The 12,924-nt window shown below is 45.8% G+C and overlaps 1 protein-coding gene across 1 annotated transcript in view; it reads left to right on the forward strand.

The window, feature by feature from the left end:
- LOC308138645 (cadherin-11-like) overlaps window positions 1–12,924 on the forward strand; it is a gene marked incomplete at its 3' end in the record, with an annotated part of 72,929 nt that overhangs the window by 421 nt on the left and 59,584 nt on the right. The window lies entirely within an intron of this gene.

Genomic DNA, 12,924 nt, shown 5'->3' on the forward strand with positions numbered 1-12,924 from the left:
GTTGTGGCCACTTCAGAAGACGCCACGGGGGCAGAAGACCGTCGTGGCTCCGGCCTCCTCAGTGACGGGAAAAAAGCTCCATGAAATCCTTTTTCTTTTTCTTTTTTTAAAGAGGGGGGGGGGTCCTGTTGACCTTGAGCAGATTCTGTCACTCGGGACACGAGGCGGTGTCGAGGTCGGTCACGTCTCTGATGAGAAGATGAGAAGAGCCTGACTCTCATCACAGCGTGACTCCGTCTGACGGCTGAAATCTCAGGAACGAGAAGAAAAAGAGCAAAAATAACATACTTTTTTTTTTTTTTTTTTTAATCTGGGAAAAGCTATGGTACACTTAAAAAAAAAAAAAAAAAAAAAAAAGTAGCAAGGACTAACATGTGCAGAACGGTTTCACATTATTTCCACTGACGCTCGGCCAAGAAACCCCAGCGACTGTGGCACAGATGTGTCGTCACGTCTTTTGTTTTTTTTTTTAATTTTCAAACTGAACCTGGACTTTCCTGCTCTGACGCTTCACTTGTTCTTTGCAACTGTGTGCAGACGTGAACGTTAGCGGGCGACAATCACGGCCGCAGGAGCCGAAAACTGAAGGAAATACGAGAAACACGACTGATTAACGGAAGAATTGTGAGCCGACGTTAAAAGACGGCCTGTCGCTTCTGATTTATTTGGGTGAAAATGAGGTGAAATTATTATTCCTTAAGTCTGACTCTGTAATTAAGATAATGCAAGTGTCACCTGTCGTTCAAAACGCATCACCGCGTGTTTATTATTAGTAGAAATACCATTATTAGTGAAAATACATCAATTCAAACCACACGTTTGCTTTTTTTTTTCCCTCTCAGGCAGAAAGTTCACAAACTCAATTTTCTTCACGTTTCCTACAGATTTGATGCTTCACATCAGTGGCAAACATGAGAAATGACTAATAAATCTCATTTTTAACCCAAAACTACAAGCGGCGGTGAAATCCTGCGCTTCGTTCAGGCCCAGCCCATCTGACTTGACGGAGGAGGAACCGAGCCGAGGCCGATGGAGGGATGGAGGGATGGAGGGAGGGAGCGACGGAGGGATGGAGGGATTAATTTATTACCCTGTAATCACTGTATTTATATTTGATTAGGCACCAGCTGCTCGCTCTCCTCAGCCGCGGCGTTGTAAACTCGCTTCTTTGAAAGTGTGGAGAGGACGGGCAGAGGGGGTAACAAGGGATGAGGAGGAGGAGGAGGAGGAGGAGGAGGAAGATGAGGAAGAGGAGCGGAGTGTGGGTGACGACAGAGGGAGCTGTTGGCTTTGCTGCAGTGTCGACCCGCTCGCTCTCTTTTCTTTTTCTTTTCTTTGTAATTCTCTCTCTCTCTCCTCTCCCTCTCTCTCTCTCTATCTCTCTCTCCCTCTCTCTACCACTGAGCCACTCAGAGAGGTGGAGAGGTAGTTAGGCTCCCCGGGGTTGCAGGATTCAATCTCGCGCACACACACACACACATCCACACACACCCCACACACACACACACACACACACAACACACACACACACACACACACACACACACACACACACACACACACACACACACACACACACACACACACACACAGTCTGGATAAGCATGTCCACTGTGACTGGTTTCTGTTACATTCAGGTTACCTCCCAGAGAGAGGGAGGGAGAGAGAGAGAGAGGGGAGGGGGGGATGGAGGGATGGAGGGATGGAGGAGGGGGGCACCGGAGGAGAAGTGACTTCTTCTCGCTCCTTCTGCTCTGTTTTATCTACTTTTCTTTGCGCGACTCGTCCGCGGACAGAAACACTCCAATAAAAGTCCGAACGATCTTCAAAGTTCAAGTTGGAATTTTCGCGAAAAAAACCCAAAGAGAATCGTTTCATTTCCACGCTCAAACAATACGAGGATGGAAAGTGACTCAACGTGAAGCCGGTTTTTAAATAAAGCTCCTGGTGTGAAACACAGTGAAAGCTCTCCTGTTGCATTGTGGAGTTTTATACTAACTTCTACATTTCACGTCCCGGCTCAGTGTCGAAAACGCTCCAGAAATGTGTCGAATCAACGTTTTCCTGGAAATTTTCACAGGATGAAGGTTCACGACTTTTTTACTTTCTCGCAGTTTAATGTAAATGTAAAAAATTCAATTTTACATAAAAACACTTGTCGTGGACTGACCACCAAGTTGGATCGTTATGACTGTCAAAATAAAAGCGCCAAGTCCCTGGAGAATATGACGCCACAGAGGAAACGTTCGTTCCGATAAGCGTTAATCTCGCATCGCCACTTTTTTTCAGTAACCAGTAATCAGATTACTGTTAGTTGCCCAAGTCACTGTGCGTTGCTACGGTAACGCCCCACAGGATGAGTTTCTTTATTGTTCAACAGAAGTCCTCCGTTCTCCTCCACCCACAGTGCATGCAGTCACCTGACCCCGCCCCCTTCTCCACTCTGAGCCAATCACAGGCCAGCCTGCTCTCGGAACCAGCCGTCGTCATCAATAAACCTCAACGTCGCAACAAAACCCCACTTTTTTTAAATCAATCAATCAATGAAAGACCTGATTTGTCCTCGGGGGACAAATAAAGTTACATAGAGCAGGAAGTGTAAATAAACATGTAAATACTGCGACAACAAACTACAAGTACAACAGTAACAGTAAAAATTTGATGGTAAAAAAAAAAAAAAAATCTGAGTCAGATGTAAATACAACAAAGAATGAAGGTCAAAGGTTAAATATGTACCAGCAGCTGCTGAAAGTAACAAAAAAGTAACTTGTAATCTCTCTTAGTTACTCTTAAAAACAAGTAATCTGTGACGTGACTACGTCACTTTTTTTTAAAAGGAGTAATCAGTAATCGGAGTAGTTGTGTAAAGTAACTGTGGCGACGCCGGACGCCGCTTCAGAGCGAGGAGACCAGAGGGCGGTGGAGGGGACTGGTTACCATGGAAACGACGCCGCCAAAACCTTGTTTGTCCCGTTAAAGATCGTCCTTCTGAACGTTGTGTGTGTGTGTGTGGGTCGATGTTAATTCAGGATCAATAAGTGATTTCATAGACGGCCTATCGGAGGTCAGAACCGGCGCCGGCAGGCGTGTCGATCGGATCGATTCGTCCAGATAGGAAGTATTGATCCCAGCTGCTCCGACTGGAGAAACACAAACAGGCTGAGGAGGCAGAAACTTGTGATTCTACCGTGCTGCATGCTATAAATGCTACATGCTATAAATGCTACATGCTATAAATGCTATAAATGCTACATGCTATAAATGCCACATGCTAAAAATGCCACATGCTAAGAATGCCACATGCTATGAATGCCACATGCTATAAATGCTACATGCTATAAATGCTATAAATGCTATAAATGCCACATGCTATAAACGCCACATGCTATAAATGCTATAAATGCTATAAATGCCACATGCTATAAATGCTACATGCTATAAATGCCACATACTAAAAAATGCCACATGCTAAAAATGCTACATGCTATAAATGCCACATGCTAAAAATGCTACATGCTAAAAATGCCACATTCTATAAATGCCACATGCTATAAATACTACATGCTATAAATGCTATAAATGCCACATGCTATAATGCTACATGCTATAAATGCCACATACTAAAAAATGCCACATGCTAAAAATGATACATGCTAAAAATGCCACATGCTATAAATATGCCACATGCTATAAATGCCACATGCTATAAATGCTGATGCTATAAATGCTACATACTAAAAATGCCACATGCTAAAAATGCTACATGCTATAAATGCCACATGCTATAAATGCTACATGCTAAAGAGTTTCAGTGCTCACACGCCAGCAAAAAATAACAAAAAATGCATATTGAATATATATATTGAGGCCAAATGGCACTTCTGCTATCGGCAAGTAGCTGAACGCTGGACTTGGACTCGTCCTTTAAAAAAAAAAAAAAAAAAGTTGTTTTTCTTTCTTTCAAATCTACGTGGGCGAGCGACTGATTGGTTTCCTGTGACGGCGGTCACGCGGGGATCAGGTGGTTCGTGGTCTCATGACGGCCGTCACACGACAGACGAGCGAGAAAAGAGGAGCTCTGTTGTTCCCGACGCCATTTTTAACTGCGTTTCTGCCGCGGTCGGCAGAATTCAGAGAGAGAGAGAGAGAGAGAGAGAGCGAGAGAGAGAGAGAGAGAGAGAGGGATGAAGGTCACAGAGAAAGTTCATCTCAATTATGAATTTTGGGGAGATTTTCTCCGTTTTCTTTCACCACAGAACTTCTCCGGATTGAGGGCCGGCGAGGATTCTGGGGTTTTTTTTTTTTTTCCCCTTAATGCTGATTAATAAGTGAGAAAAAAGGGGGGATTGTGGCGAGTTTCTGTAGGAAGTGGAGTCGGAGAGAAAGAATAAAAGAGAGGCTCTGCTGCTGCACGCGGGTCAAGGAGAGAATTAATGAGTCGTTTGCTTCTCATTATTCGGGATGATAATTGTGTGTGTGTGTGTGTGTGTGTGCGTGTGTGTGTGTGTGTGTGTGCGTGCGTGTCACCTCTCATTCTTCAGCCCATTTTTAGCAGCGAAACGTCGCCGTCATCATCGGTTTGTAATTATACAAATCAGAGTGAGACAAAAAAAAAAAAAAAAAGAGCTGGAGGCGACGTGGTCGAATCATTAAAGGAAGAATTTAATTATTAATTTACTCGACAAACAGATTAAACGATTCCTTGATTATCAAACTTTTTTTTTTTTTTTTTTGCTTGTTTACTTCCTGTCAGTCATGTGTCACATCGCGACGATCTGAGGCCTGAGTGTGTGTGTGTGTGTGTGTGTGTGTGTGTCACCTCCATCACTCGTCCTCGCTCTTGTACACACACACACACACACACACACACGCAGGTTTGATTGTGTGTGCACACGCTGTGTTTTCGATTTCCATAATTAACATGGTTATGTTGATTGGAGCCAGTTAATTTTGCTGATGGAACACATTTGTAAAGGTGAACTCAACGGACAGACTGTGTGTGTGTGTGTGTGTGTGTGTGTGTGTGTGTGTGTGTGTGTGTGTGGTGTGTGCTCGGCAGTCCGGCTCCAAACAGGTGTGTATCGCCTGTAAACACAATTCCTTCTGACAACATAAAAGCGACACAAATTGAATTACGCTCCACGTTAAAAACGAGCCGAGTTACTTTAAAGACGACGTTTAATTAGTTTTCCTTTTGTTTGTTTTGTGTTAAAAAGAGACTTAAAGTCCCAGTGAAATGAAAATTCCACCTCCAAAACACTCTGGTGTCGCTTCTAGGGACGTTTTTCCTGCTAACTGGCTGAAGGGTAGAATGTTAAAACACAAAATAGCCGATAAACAGCGCTATTTCCTCTGCTGGGCGGAGCTTCTGACAATAACAGAGTGACATCACGAGTTGTGCACACGCCCAAGTTGTGTTTACATTATGGAGGATCAGAGTTTTGACCACGAAGAGGCTGAATTTAACCAGATTTCATCATCATGGTCATTTCAAACCCAGTGATTGATGAAGAAGACACAGAAGGTGGTTCTGCCATCGGTGACCCCGTCTGGAACATGTTTGAGGAAGCAGAAGACGCTTCGTCCTCCATTCGTCCTCGTCTCCTCGCCTCAGCAGCCGCCACTTTTCACCTTTGAGGCTTTGAGGCTCCTGACTTTTGGCAGAACGACCGGCTTCCTGGATCCAACACGTCCAAGAGCTAGAAGACTGTGGAATCACCGGAGATGATTCCAGGTGTTACTTGATCGTCTACTAGCTGCCCGAGCTAGCGCTAGCTGCGCGAGCTAACGGCTAGCGGCTCCTGCTGCCCGTGCTCCTTTTCTCCTCTCGTTCTCTTCCAGGCTCAATCTTTCATCAAGGCTCATAAAACGCCGACTATAACTTCAAAACACTGTAAAAACTTGGATATTTAAGAGGAAACAAGCCGATATAAACACAACAGATCGAGATCTGCACAACTCGTGACATCACACATAGGCTCCGCCCACGAAGAAGGATTCCCCCCGATTTCGTCGGCTGGAGATTCAAAATTCAAATAACTTTGTTATGCGACAACAGTGGTGGGGCAGAGTCGGAGGAACCTTAGAAGTAGAACCCCAACTATCGTTTTTTGCAAAGTAGTGTTTTACATTTCACTGGGACTTTAACTTGGGCGCGCTCGTCTGTCGGTTCGGTTCCAGAACAAGAGGAAAACTGGTGTGAACATGGGACTGAGTCTCGTTTGGCAGCTCGGAACCGGAGGACAGATGGAAGCGGAACGTCTCCGGGGTCGGCCATTTGTTTTCCTCACAGTCTGGTACTAGCGAAACAAGCACTCCCCCCCCCCCCCCCCCCCCCACCCCCCTCCTACATCACCGTCACTTGGACAAATATAAGAAGGCGCCTCTTAAGCGCCACACGTTCCGACGTTTCAGAGCTAGCGTGCGCGGCGCTAGCGCTAAACCGTCGGCGCGCTGGCAGGGCCGGCTCTATGATGTCAACGAGGCGCTTTGATCACGCCGGGACTTATCTCGCAGTGCTCATCCACTCCTGTCCTCTCGCTCCCCCTCTTATCTGTCCTCCCCTCCTCCGTCCTCCCATCTCTCTCTCTCTCTCTCTCTCTCCTCAGTAGGCCTCAACCTCGCTCGCCCTGTATTTATCCCCGCCGCGCCGCAGATGAGGACAACAGTTACGAGGAGGAAAAAAGAAACCATGAAAGAAATGACAGTTCTGCTGATAAATATTTAACGTAGCAGCCGCCCGCTGGCTTTTTTACGCTCGCGATTTTACATTTAGAGAGAAAAACGCATTAATGATGTAAGTTCGACAGCGTTTTCTGTTTTTGTTTTTTTTTTTACTAAAAATCCTGTCGGGTTCCAGGAGTTATTTCATGGAATTATTCAAGCCATCATGTGAACAAGCACAATGTGATATGTTTAATCTGATTATGAGGAATCAGATTAACGCAGATTATGACGATTATGATTTATTTATTTATTTTCTTTGCCCCGTTCATCACAATCTGTGTAAAACGAAACCGTGGAAAAGTGAAATGACGAAAGGCAACATCAGACGGCGCTAACGCTAAACGCTAACGCTAAACGCTAACGCTACGACAACGCTGGATCCAGTTGGACGTCATAAACATGTTTTCTGAATTAAAACCGTTCTGGAGTTTTGTAAATACAACTATTAATATTACAGCGACCTACGATATACCAGATAACTGTGTTGTCATGTATGTGGGAAGACGAGGCGAGATATTTGGTGAGAATCTTGCTTATTACCAAAATAAAGGCTGCGACCAGGAAGTGGTCCAAAGTGGTTCGAGATCATTTAGGATATTTACTCAGTGGAAAAGACGAGTCATTATTTAAAAGTCAAGTAAAAACTGAAACACATAAAATGTAGTAAAAGAAAAAAGAAAAACTGCGGCAATCTGTGTGACCAGGTACAAGATTTCAAAATAGAGTTTTGAAAATATCACGATAAACTGAAAGAAGTAGGGTTGCACAATATATTGAAAATGTATTATTTGATATGAAACTGCACGACGTGCATGTTGGAATAAAGACTTAAAAAAAAAAATTTACTTAATCGTCTTAATCTCGGAAAAACTGACAAAAAAAATAGGACTAAAAACTAGAAAGTCAACAAGCGTCTCTGTGTTTAAAACAATAAAAAATAGAAAAAAACTTGACGTTGTATTCCTTGTTAAACAAATCACAATAGCATAGATGTAAATTCTTGTTTTTTAGATTTTTAAGAAGCTTTAAAATTCCATGCGTTTGATTACCGTAATATCTGGACTATATAACTACTTTTTTCACACTTTGAACCGCGACGTCTCAAATTTATATACATTTACGGATTCATGCCACCGAACCGTGGGCGATGCGTTCATGTGCATCACGTAACTCCGACATTTCTCGCTTCTTTTTTTTTATTGCCATAATTATGGTAGTTATGTTTTTTTTTTTTTATTAACGTTGTTGTTCAACTTACTTGCCTTACAACCGCGGCTGAAGACGCCCCGAGGTCATATAACCAATATAAACCCGACGCTGTAGTGAAACTAATCGCGTAGCGGGAGGATGCACGCGAACAAAACAGAGGAAGAGGAAGAGGAAGAGGAAGAGGAAGAGCGATCCTGTCGCAGGAAGAAGCCTGTTTTCTCCTCTTCTGGGAGACGGAGCTTCTCTTCAAGCTTGACCTCTTTACCATAATAACCTCTCTCCTGTCTGTTTCTCTCTCTCTCTTTCTCGTTTTGCTGCGTTATCACTCTCTCTGGAAGGGGAGGGGGGGTTGGGGGGGGGGGGGCCTGCTCTGCTTTCACTTTTCTTCCTCCTCTTCCTCCTCTCAAACACGCTCCACTGACCGCAACACGTACGACTGTGATATGATTGAATATGACTGCCGCGTCTTCATCGGACGGTATTAATTTCACTTCTTTTCCCCTGATCGGACTCCGGGATCTTCCTCTGCCCCCCCCCCCCCCCCCCCCCCCGAGTGCCATAATCCCCCGGCCATGAGTCAGAGATCCAGAGAACAGAGTGTATTTAACCCTCCATTGGACTGCATTTATTTAGATTTTTTTGACAGAAAGTGTCTTTTTTTTTCTCACAAGACTCCTTCGTGATTCGTCGATTCCTCTGCTCAGCTGCTGAGGGTCGACGTTAGCCACGCTAGCTACGCTAGCCACGGCTACGTCTTTGCAAGAGCTCTATTTCAGGGGAAGCGCCGATACCAGATTTAATACTGCACAGGTTGTTCGTACAAAACATCCGACGAGTACATTTGCAAGAACCTGAGGGTTGATACTTGTTCTTTAAACAGATTATATCTGCGTATCCCTGCTCTATTTTTACATTCGCCCAAAAAGAAATTGGGCGGGAAGTCTATGTTTTCGTCTGCATGTATTTATTTATTTATTGGATTGAATTGATTTTAGAAATTTTCCAAAAAAACTATTCGCCCGCATTGCAGGAAACTTTCGATTACATTTTGGGACGTTAACAGAAATCCCGCACAATTGCAAAAAAAAAATTTGGAAAACAGTGCCCTGCTAAGATGTAGCTGCCTAAATCATAGATATACAACACTAAATGCGTCACTGGACAGCCTGTGACGTGCCTGCAGCGCCGCCATCTTGGATAGGTCTCCCGCTCGCGCTGAGCATCAAGATCCCAGGCTAGAAGATCCATTCTACATTGGTAGCTCGCTTGCTAGTCCACGTAGCAACACAAACAATATCTCATTTCATCCCATGGAAACTTCATGGAAAAATTACTGGGAGGCAGAAAAAGTTTTCCACGTGATAGGGCTTCTTTTATTAGTATTTATTTAGTGTTTGTGTTAGTATTTTCTAGCCTGGGGTCTATATGTGGAGCAGGAGCGGGAGACCTCTCCAAGATGGCGGCGCTGAGGCGCTAATGGGCCGTGCGACATCTAGTGTTTTATATCTATGGCCTGAATCACCCGGTTAGCATCGACATGAGCTAACAGCTAACATGCCGGCGATGCTAACATGCGTCTTCGCTGTAGTTTTTTTGTTTGTTTGTTTGCCGCCCGTTTTTTGAATTTTCTCGACGAGAAGACGTCTTTGCCGAGTCAGCATATAAACATCCAAGCAGCATCCCTCTCTCTCTCTTTCTCTCTCTCTCTTCTTTCCTCCGAGCTTCTCTCCGTCCCTACATCTGCTCATCTCCCCTCCACTAAATCGTTTCGGTTTCTCATCGTCTCCCGGCACTTTTGAGTTTGTCTTTCGGAGTCTCTTCGGGTTTCAGCTGCAGCCGTGACCTTTTCCCAGCGAGCGCGGTAGCGACACGTCCTCCCGGCTAATTGTTATTTCTCTATATATGGAGGGCGAGAGGTGCCAGGACGGCGTACGAGGCCGATCCTTCCCTCGTCCGCCGGTCGACACTTCTCTAATCCGCGCGTGAAACTCGATCTGCAGCCACATTTGGAAGGAAATATTTGAGGAAAACAGAAGTCGAAGTGACTCTGGCGGACGTTTCCAGACTCTCTCAGAGTTCAGGTTCTGCCGCTGTAGTTCAAGAAAGACCGTGACCCAATGGAAACAACCAGCCCTGATGCCTTGCTTCACAATGACAACAGCTTGCTTTCTTCCCAACTGCTACGATTGAACTAAACTGTTTATTGAGACCTTCGAACCAAAACCCCAAAGGATTAGTCAAACAGTATTGAAGGGTTGTGTCCGTGGTGCTATAGAAACACTGATCTCGAGGTACGTCGGACAGTCGGTCGTCACCGATAAAAAATGCCCTTGGTCTGGTTGGGTCAATCCCAATTCTATTTTTACCCCTACCCCTACCCCTTAGCCCTCCGTTTGTTGATTTTCCAGCAGGAGCGTCGTCCTGCCGTCACCAAATATCCGGCTGGTTTCGAAATGATGATAGAGACGATCCAACGGGCCTCTATTTTTAAATCCGCGGCTCCTCTGAGCGCTTTCCCGTGCGTCGTACGCGTTCGCGGCGTTTATGTGGACGGACACCGGGTTTGTCACCCGACGCATTTATTCTCATTGTGACGTTGGGAAAGCAAACGGCCTCGACGTTGTTTATGCTCCCGTGGCAAGGTCGGACAGGCGAGGTGTGTGTGTGTGTGTGTGTGTGTGTGTGTGTGTGTGTGTGTGTGTGTGTGTGTGTGTGTGTGTGTGTGTGTGTGTGTGTGCTGACCATGCAAGGTCGGCCTGCAGACCGCTGGCGTCCACCTGAGTCTCAGTCCTTTCAGGCAGTCTTGTCTGCTCGAGTCGTCGTCAGCCGGGTCGCGAGACGTGGAAAGTCACCGTGAAGCCGAGTGTGAAACTTCCTGCGGCGCTCGATCAGACGCCGGCAGACACACCGAGGACACACCGGGGACACACCGAGGACACACCGGGGACACACCGGGGACACACCGGGGACACACCGAGGACACACCGGGGACACACCGAGGACACACCGGGGACACAACGGGGACACACCGAGGACACACCGAGGACACACCGAGGACATACCGAGGAGACACCGGGGACATACCGGGGACACACCGGGGACACACCGAGGACATACCGAGGAGACACCGGGGACATACCGAGGAGACACCGGGGACACACCGAGGACACACCGGGGACACACCGAGGACATACCGAGGAGACACCGGGGACATACCGAGGAGACACCGGGGACACACCGAGGACATACCGAGGAGACACCGGGGACATACCGAGGTGACACTGGGGACACACCGAGGACACACTGGGGACATACCGAGGAGACACCGGGGACATACCGGGGACACACCGAGGAGACACCGGGCACACACCGGGGATACACCGATAACACACCGGGGACATACCGAGGAGACACCAGGGACATACCGAGGAGACACCGGGGACACACCGATGACACACCGGGGACACACCGAGGAGACACCGGGGACACACCGGGGACACACCGAGGACACACCGGGGACATACCGAGGAGACACCGGGGGCACACCGAGGACACACCGGGGACACACCGGGGACATACCGAGGAGACACCGAGGACACACCGGGGACACACCGAGGAGACACCGGGGACATACCGAGGACACTTTGGTCCGGTAAAAGACCAGCGTCCGTAAAGCTCAGGAAGTGACTGAAAGGGTTAACAGAAGGTTCGGCTGTGGAGTCAAGGTGTGTGAATTATAGACACATCAAAGAGTTTCGTTCTAGTATTATATGTTTATATATAGGGGAAATATTTAGAGTCGTTATGTATTATATATAAAAAATATGGTTTAGTTGATATTTATAATTAGATATATACAATACACACACACACAACAACAACAAAACACAATCATAAACCACGGGCAATATTCCCTCAGTTCAGTTCAAAGTGTTTTTCCTTTGATGTGTCTGACTTCACTTTGATTTCGCAGACCAAAAAACAAAAAGGATCCCCAGGATATAATCCAAATATTGCAGGTCCGAGTGTCCAAGGAACAAAAAAAAGGAACTCAAATATTCCAGAGGTGGTCGGGTGGTGGCTCGCCATCTAGTGGTTGGGAGTATCAGGTGACCCAGAACTTAACAAAAAAAAAACCTGACGGATGAGTCGGGAGATGTTTGGGTTACAGGTGGAGATGTCCTTCTGGTTATTTCCCTTCGATTACTTGTTTAAACGATTATTTTTAATCAGGAAGCCGATCAGTCTTAGGGGGGGACTTAACGGTGCAGAGTGGGCCTTTCACAATAAAACTACGATAGGTCACAGGTGTATGTGCCATATTAGTTGTTAAGCATTTCATGGTAATTCCATGTTCATGGTACAGTACATTTTGGATTTGTATTAGTTTCATTATTTGATTGTATTAAAATTTGTTTAATTTAAGTTGTAAAATATTAATATTTGCATTATTGATGTTGCACACGAACGTTGATATTTCATGTTATGACCTCAGAATTATTTTTGGTGGATAAAAATAAGAGCCTGTAGCTTTAAGGAGTTAAGTTTCGTTTTTTGAGGCTCAGGAGTTTTCGGAGCGAAGCGACGTGGACGACTTGTATTAGACGGTTTTTCTGACCGTGTTAGCCAAGCGTTAAAATCGAGTTAGGAACGTGTACGAAGAGTGTTTTGGATCGAGGAATTTCGTGTGGAACAGGTGCTTGTCTTTTTGTATTTTTTGGCAAATAAATAACGTAAAAGAGAGACCACTGTGGAGGACACACTTTTTTTTTTAAAACACGCGTTAGCCATAAGCGACAACAGGGGTTACATGAGCCACATCAACGTAAAAATAAAAAATCAAAAAGTTTTGGCCGAGATCCTCTGGGATCAAAAGTTCAAAGCCTGACGGTGCATAGGTTCAAAGCGCGAGCGAAGGAATCTGTCCGGATCCAGGCGGGTCTGTCGGGTCAAAAGTTCAAAGCCTGATGGCGCGTCGGTTCAAAGCGC

This window comes from Blennius ocellaris, assembly GCF_963422515.1.
Source record: "Blennius ocellaris genome assembly, chromosome: 13".
Taxonomy (NCBI): Eukaryota; Metazoa; Chordata; class Actinopteri; order Blenniiformes; family Blenniidae; genus Blennius; species Blennius ocellaris.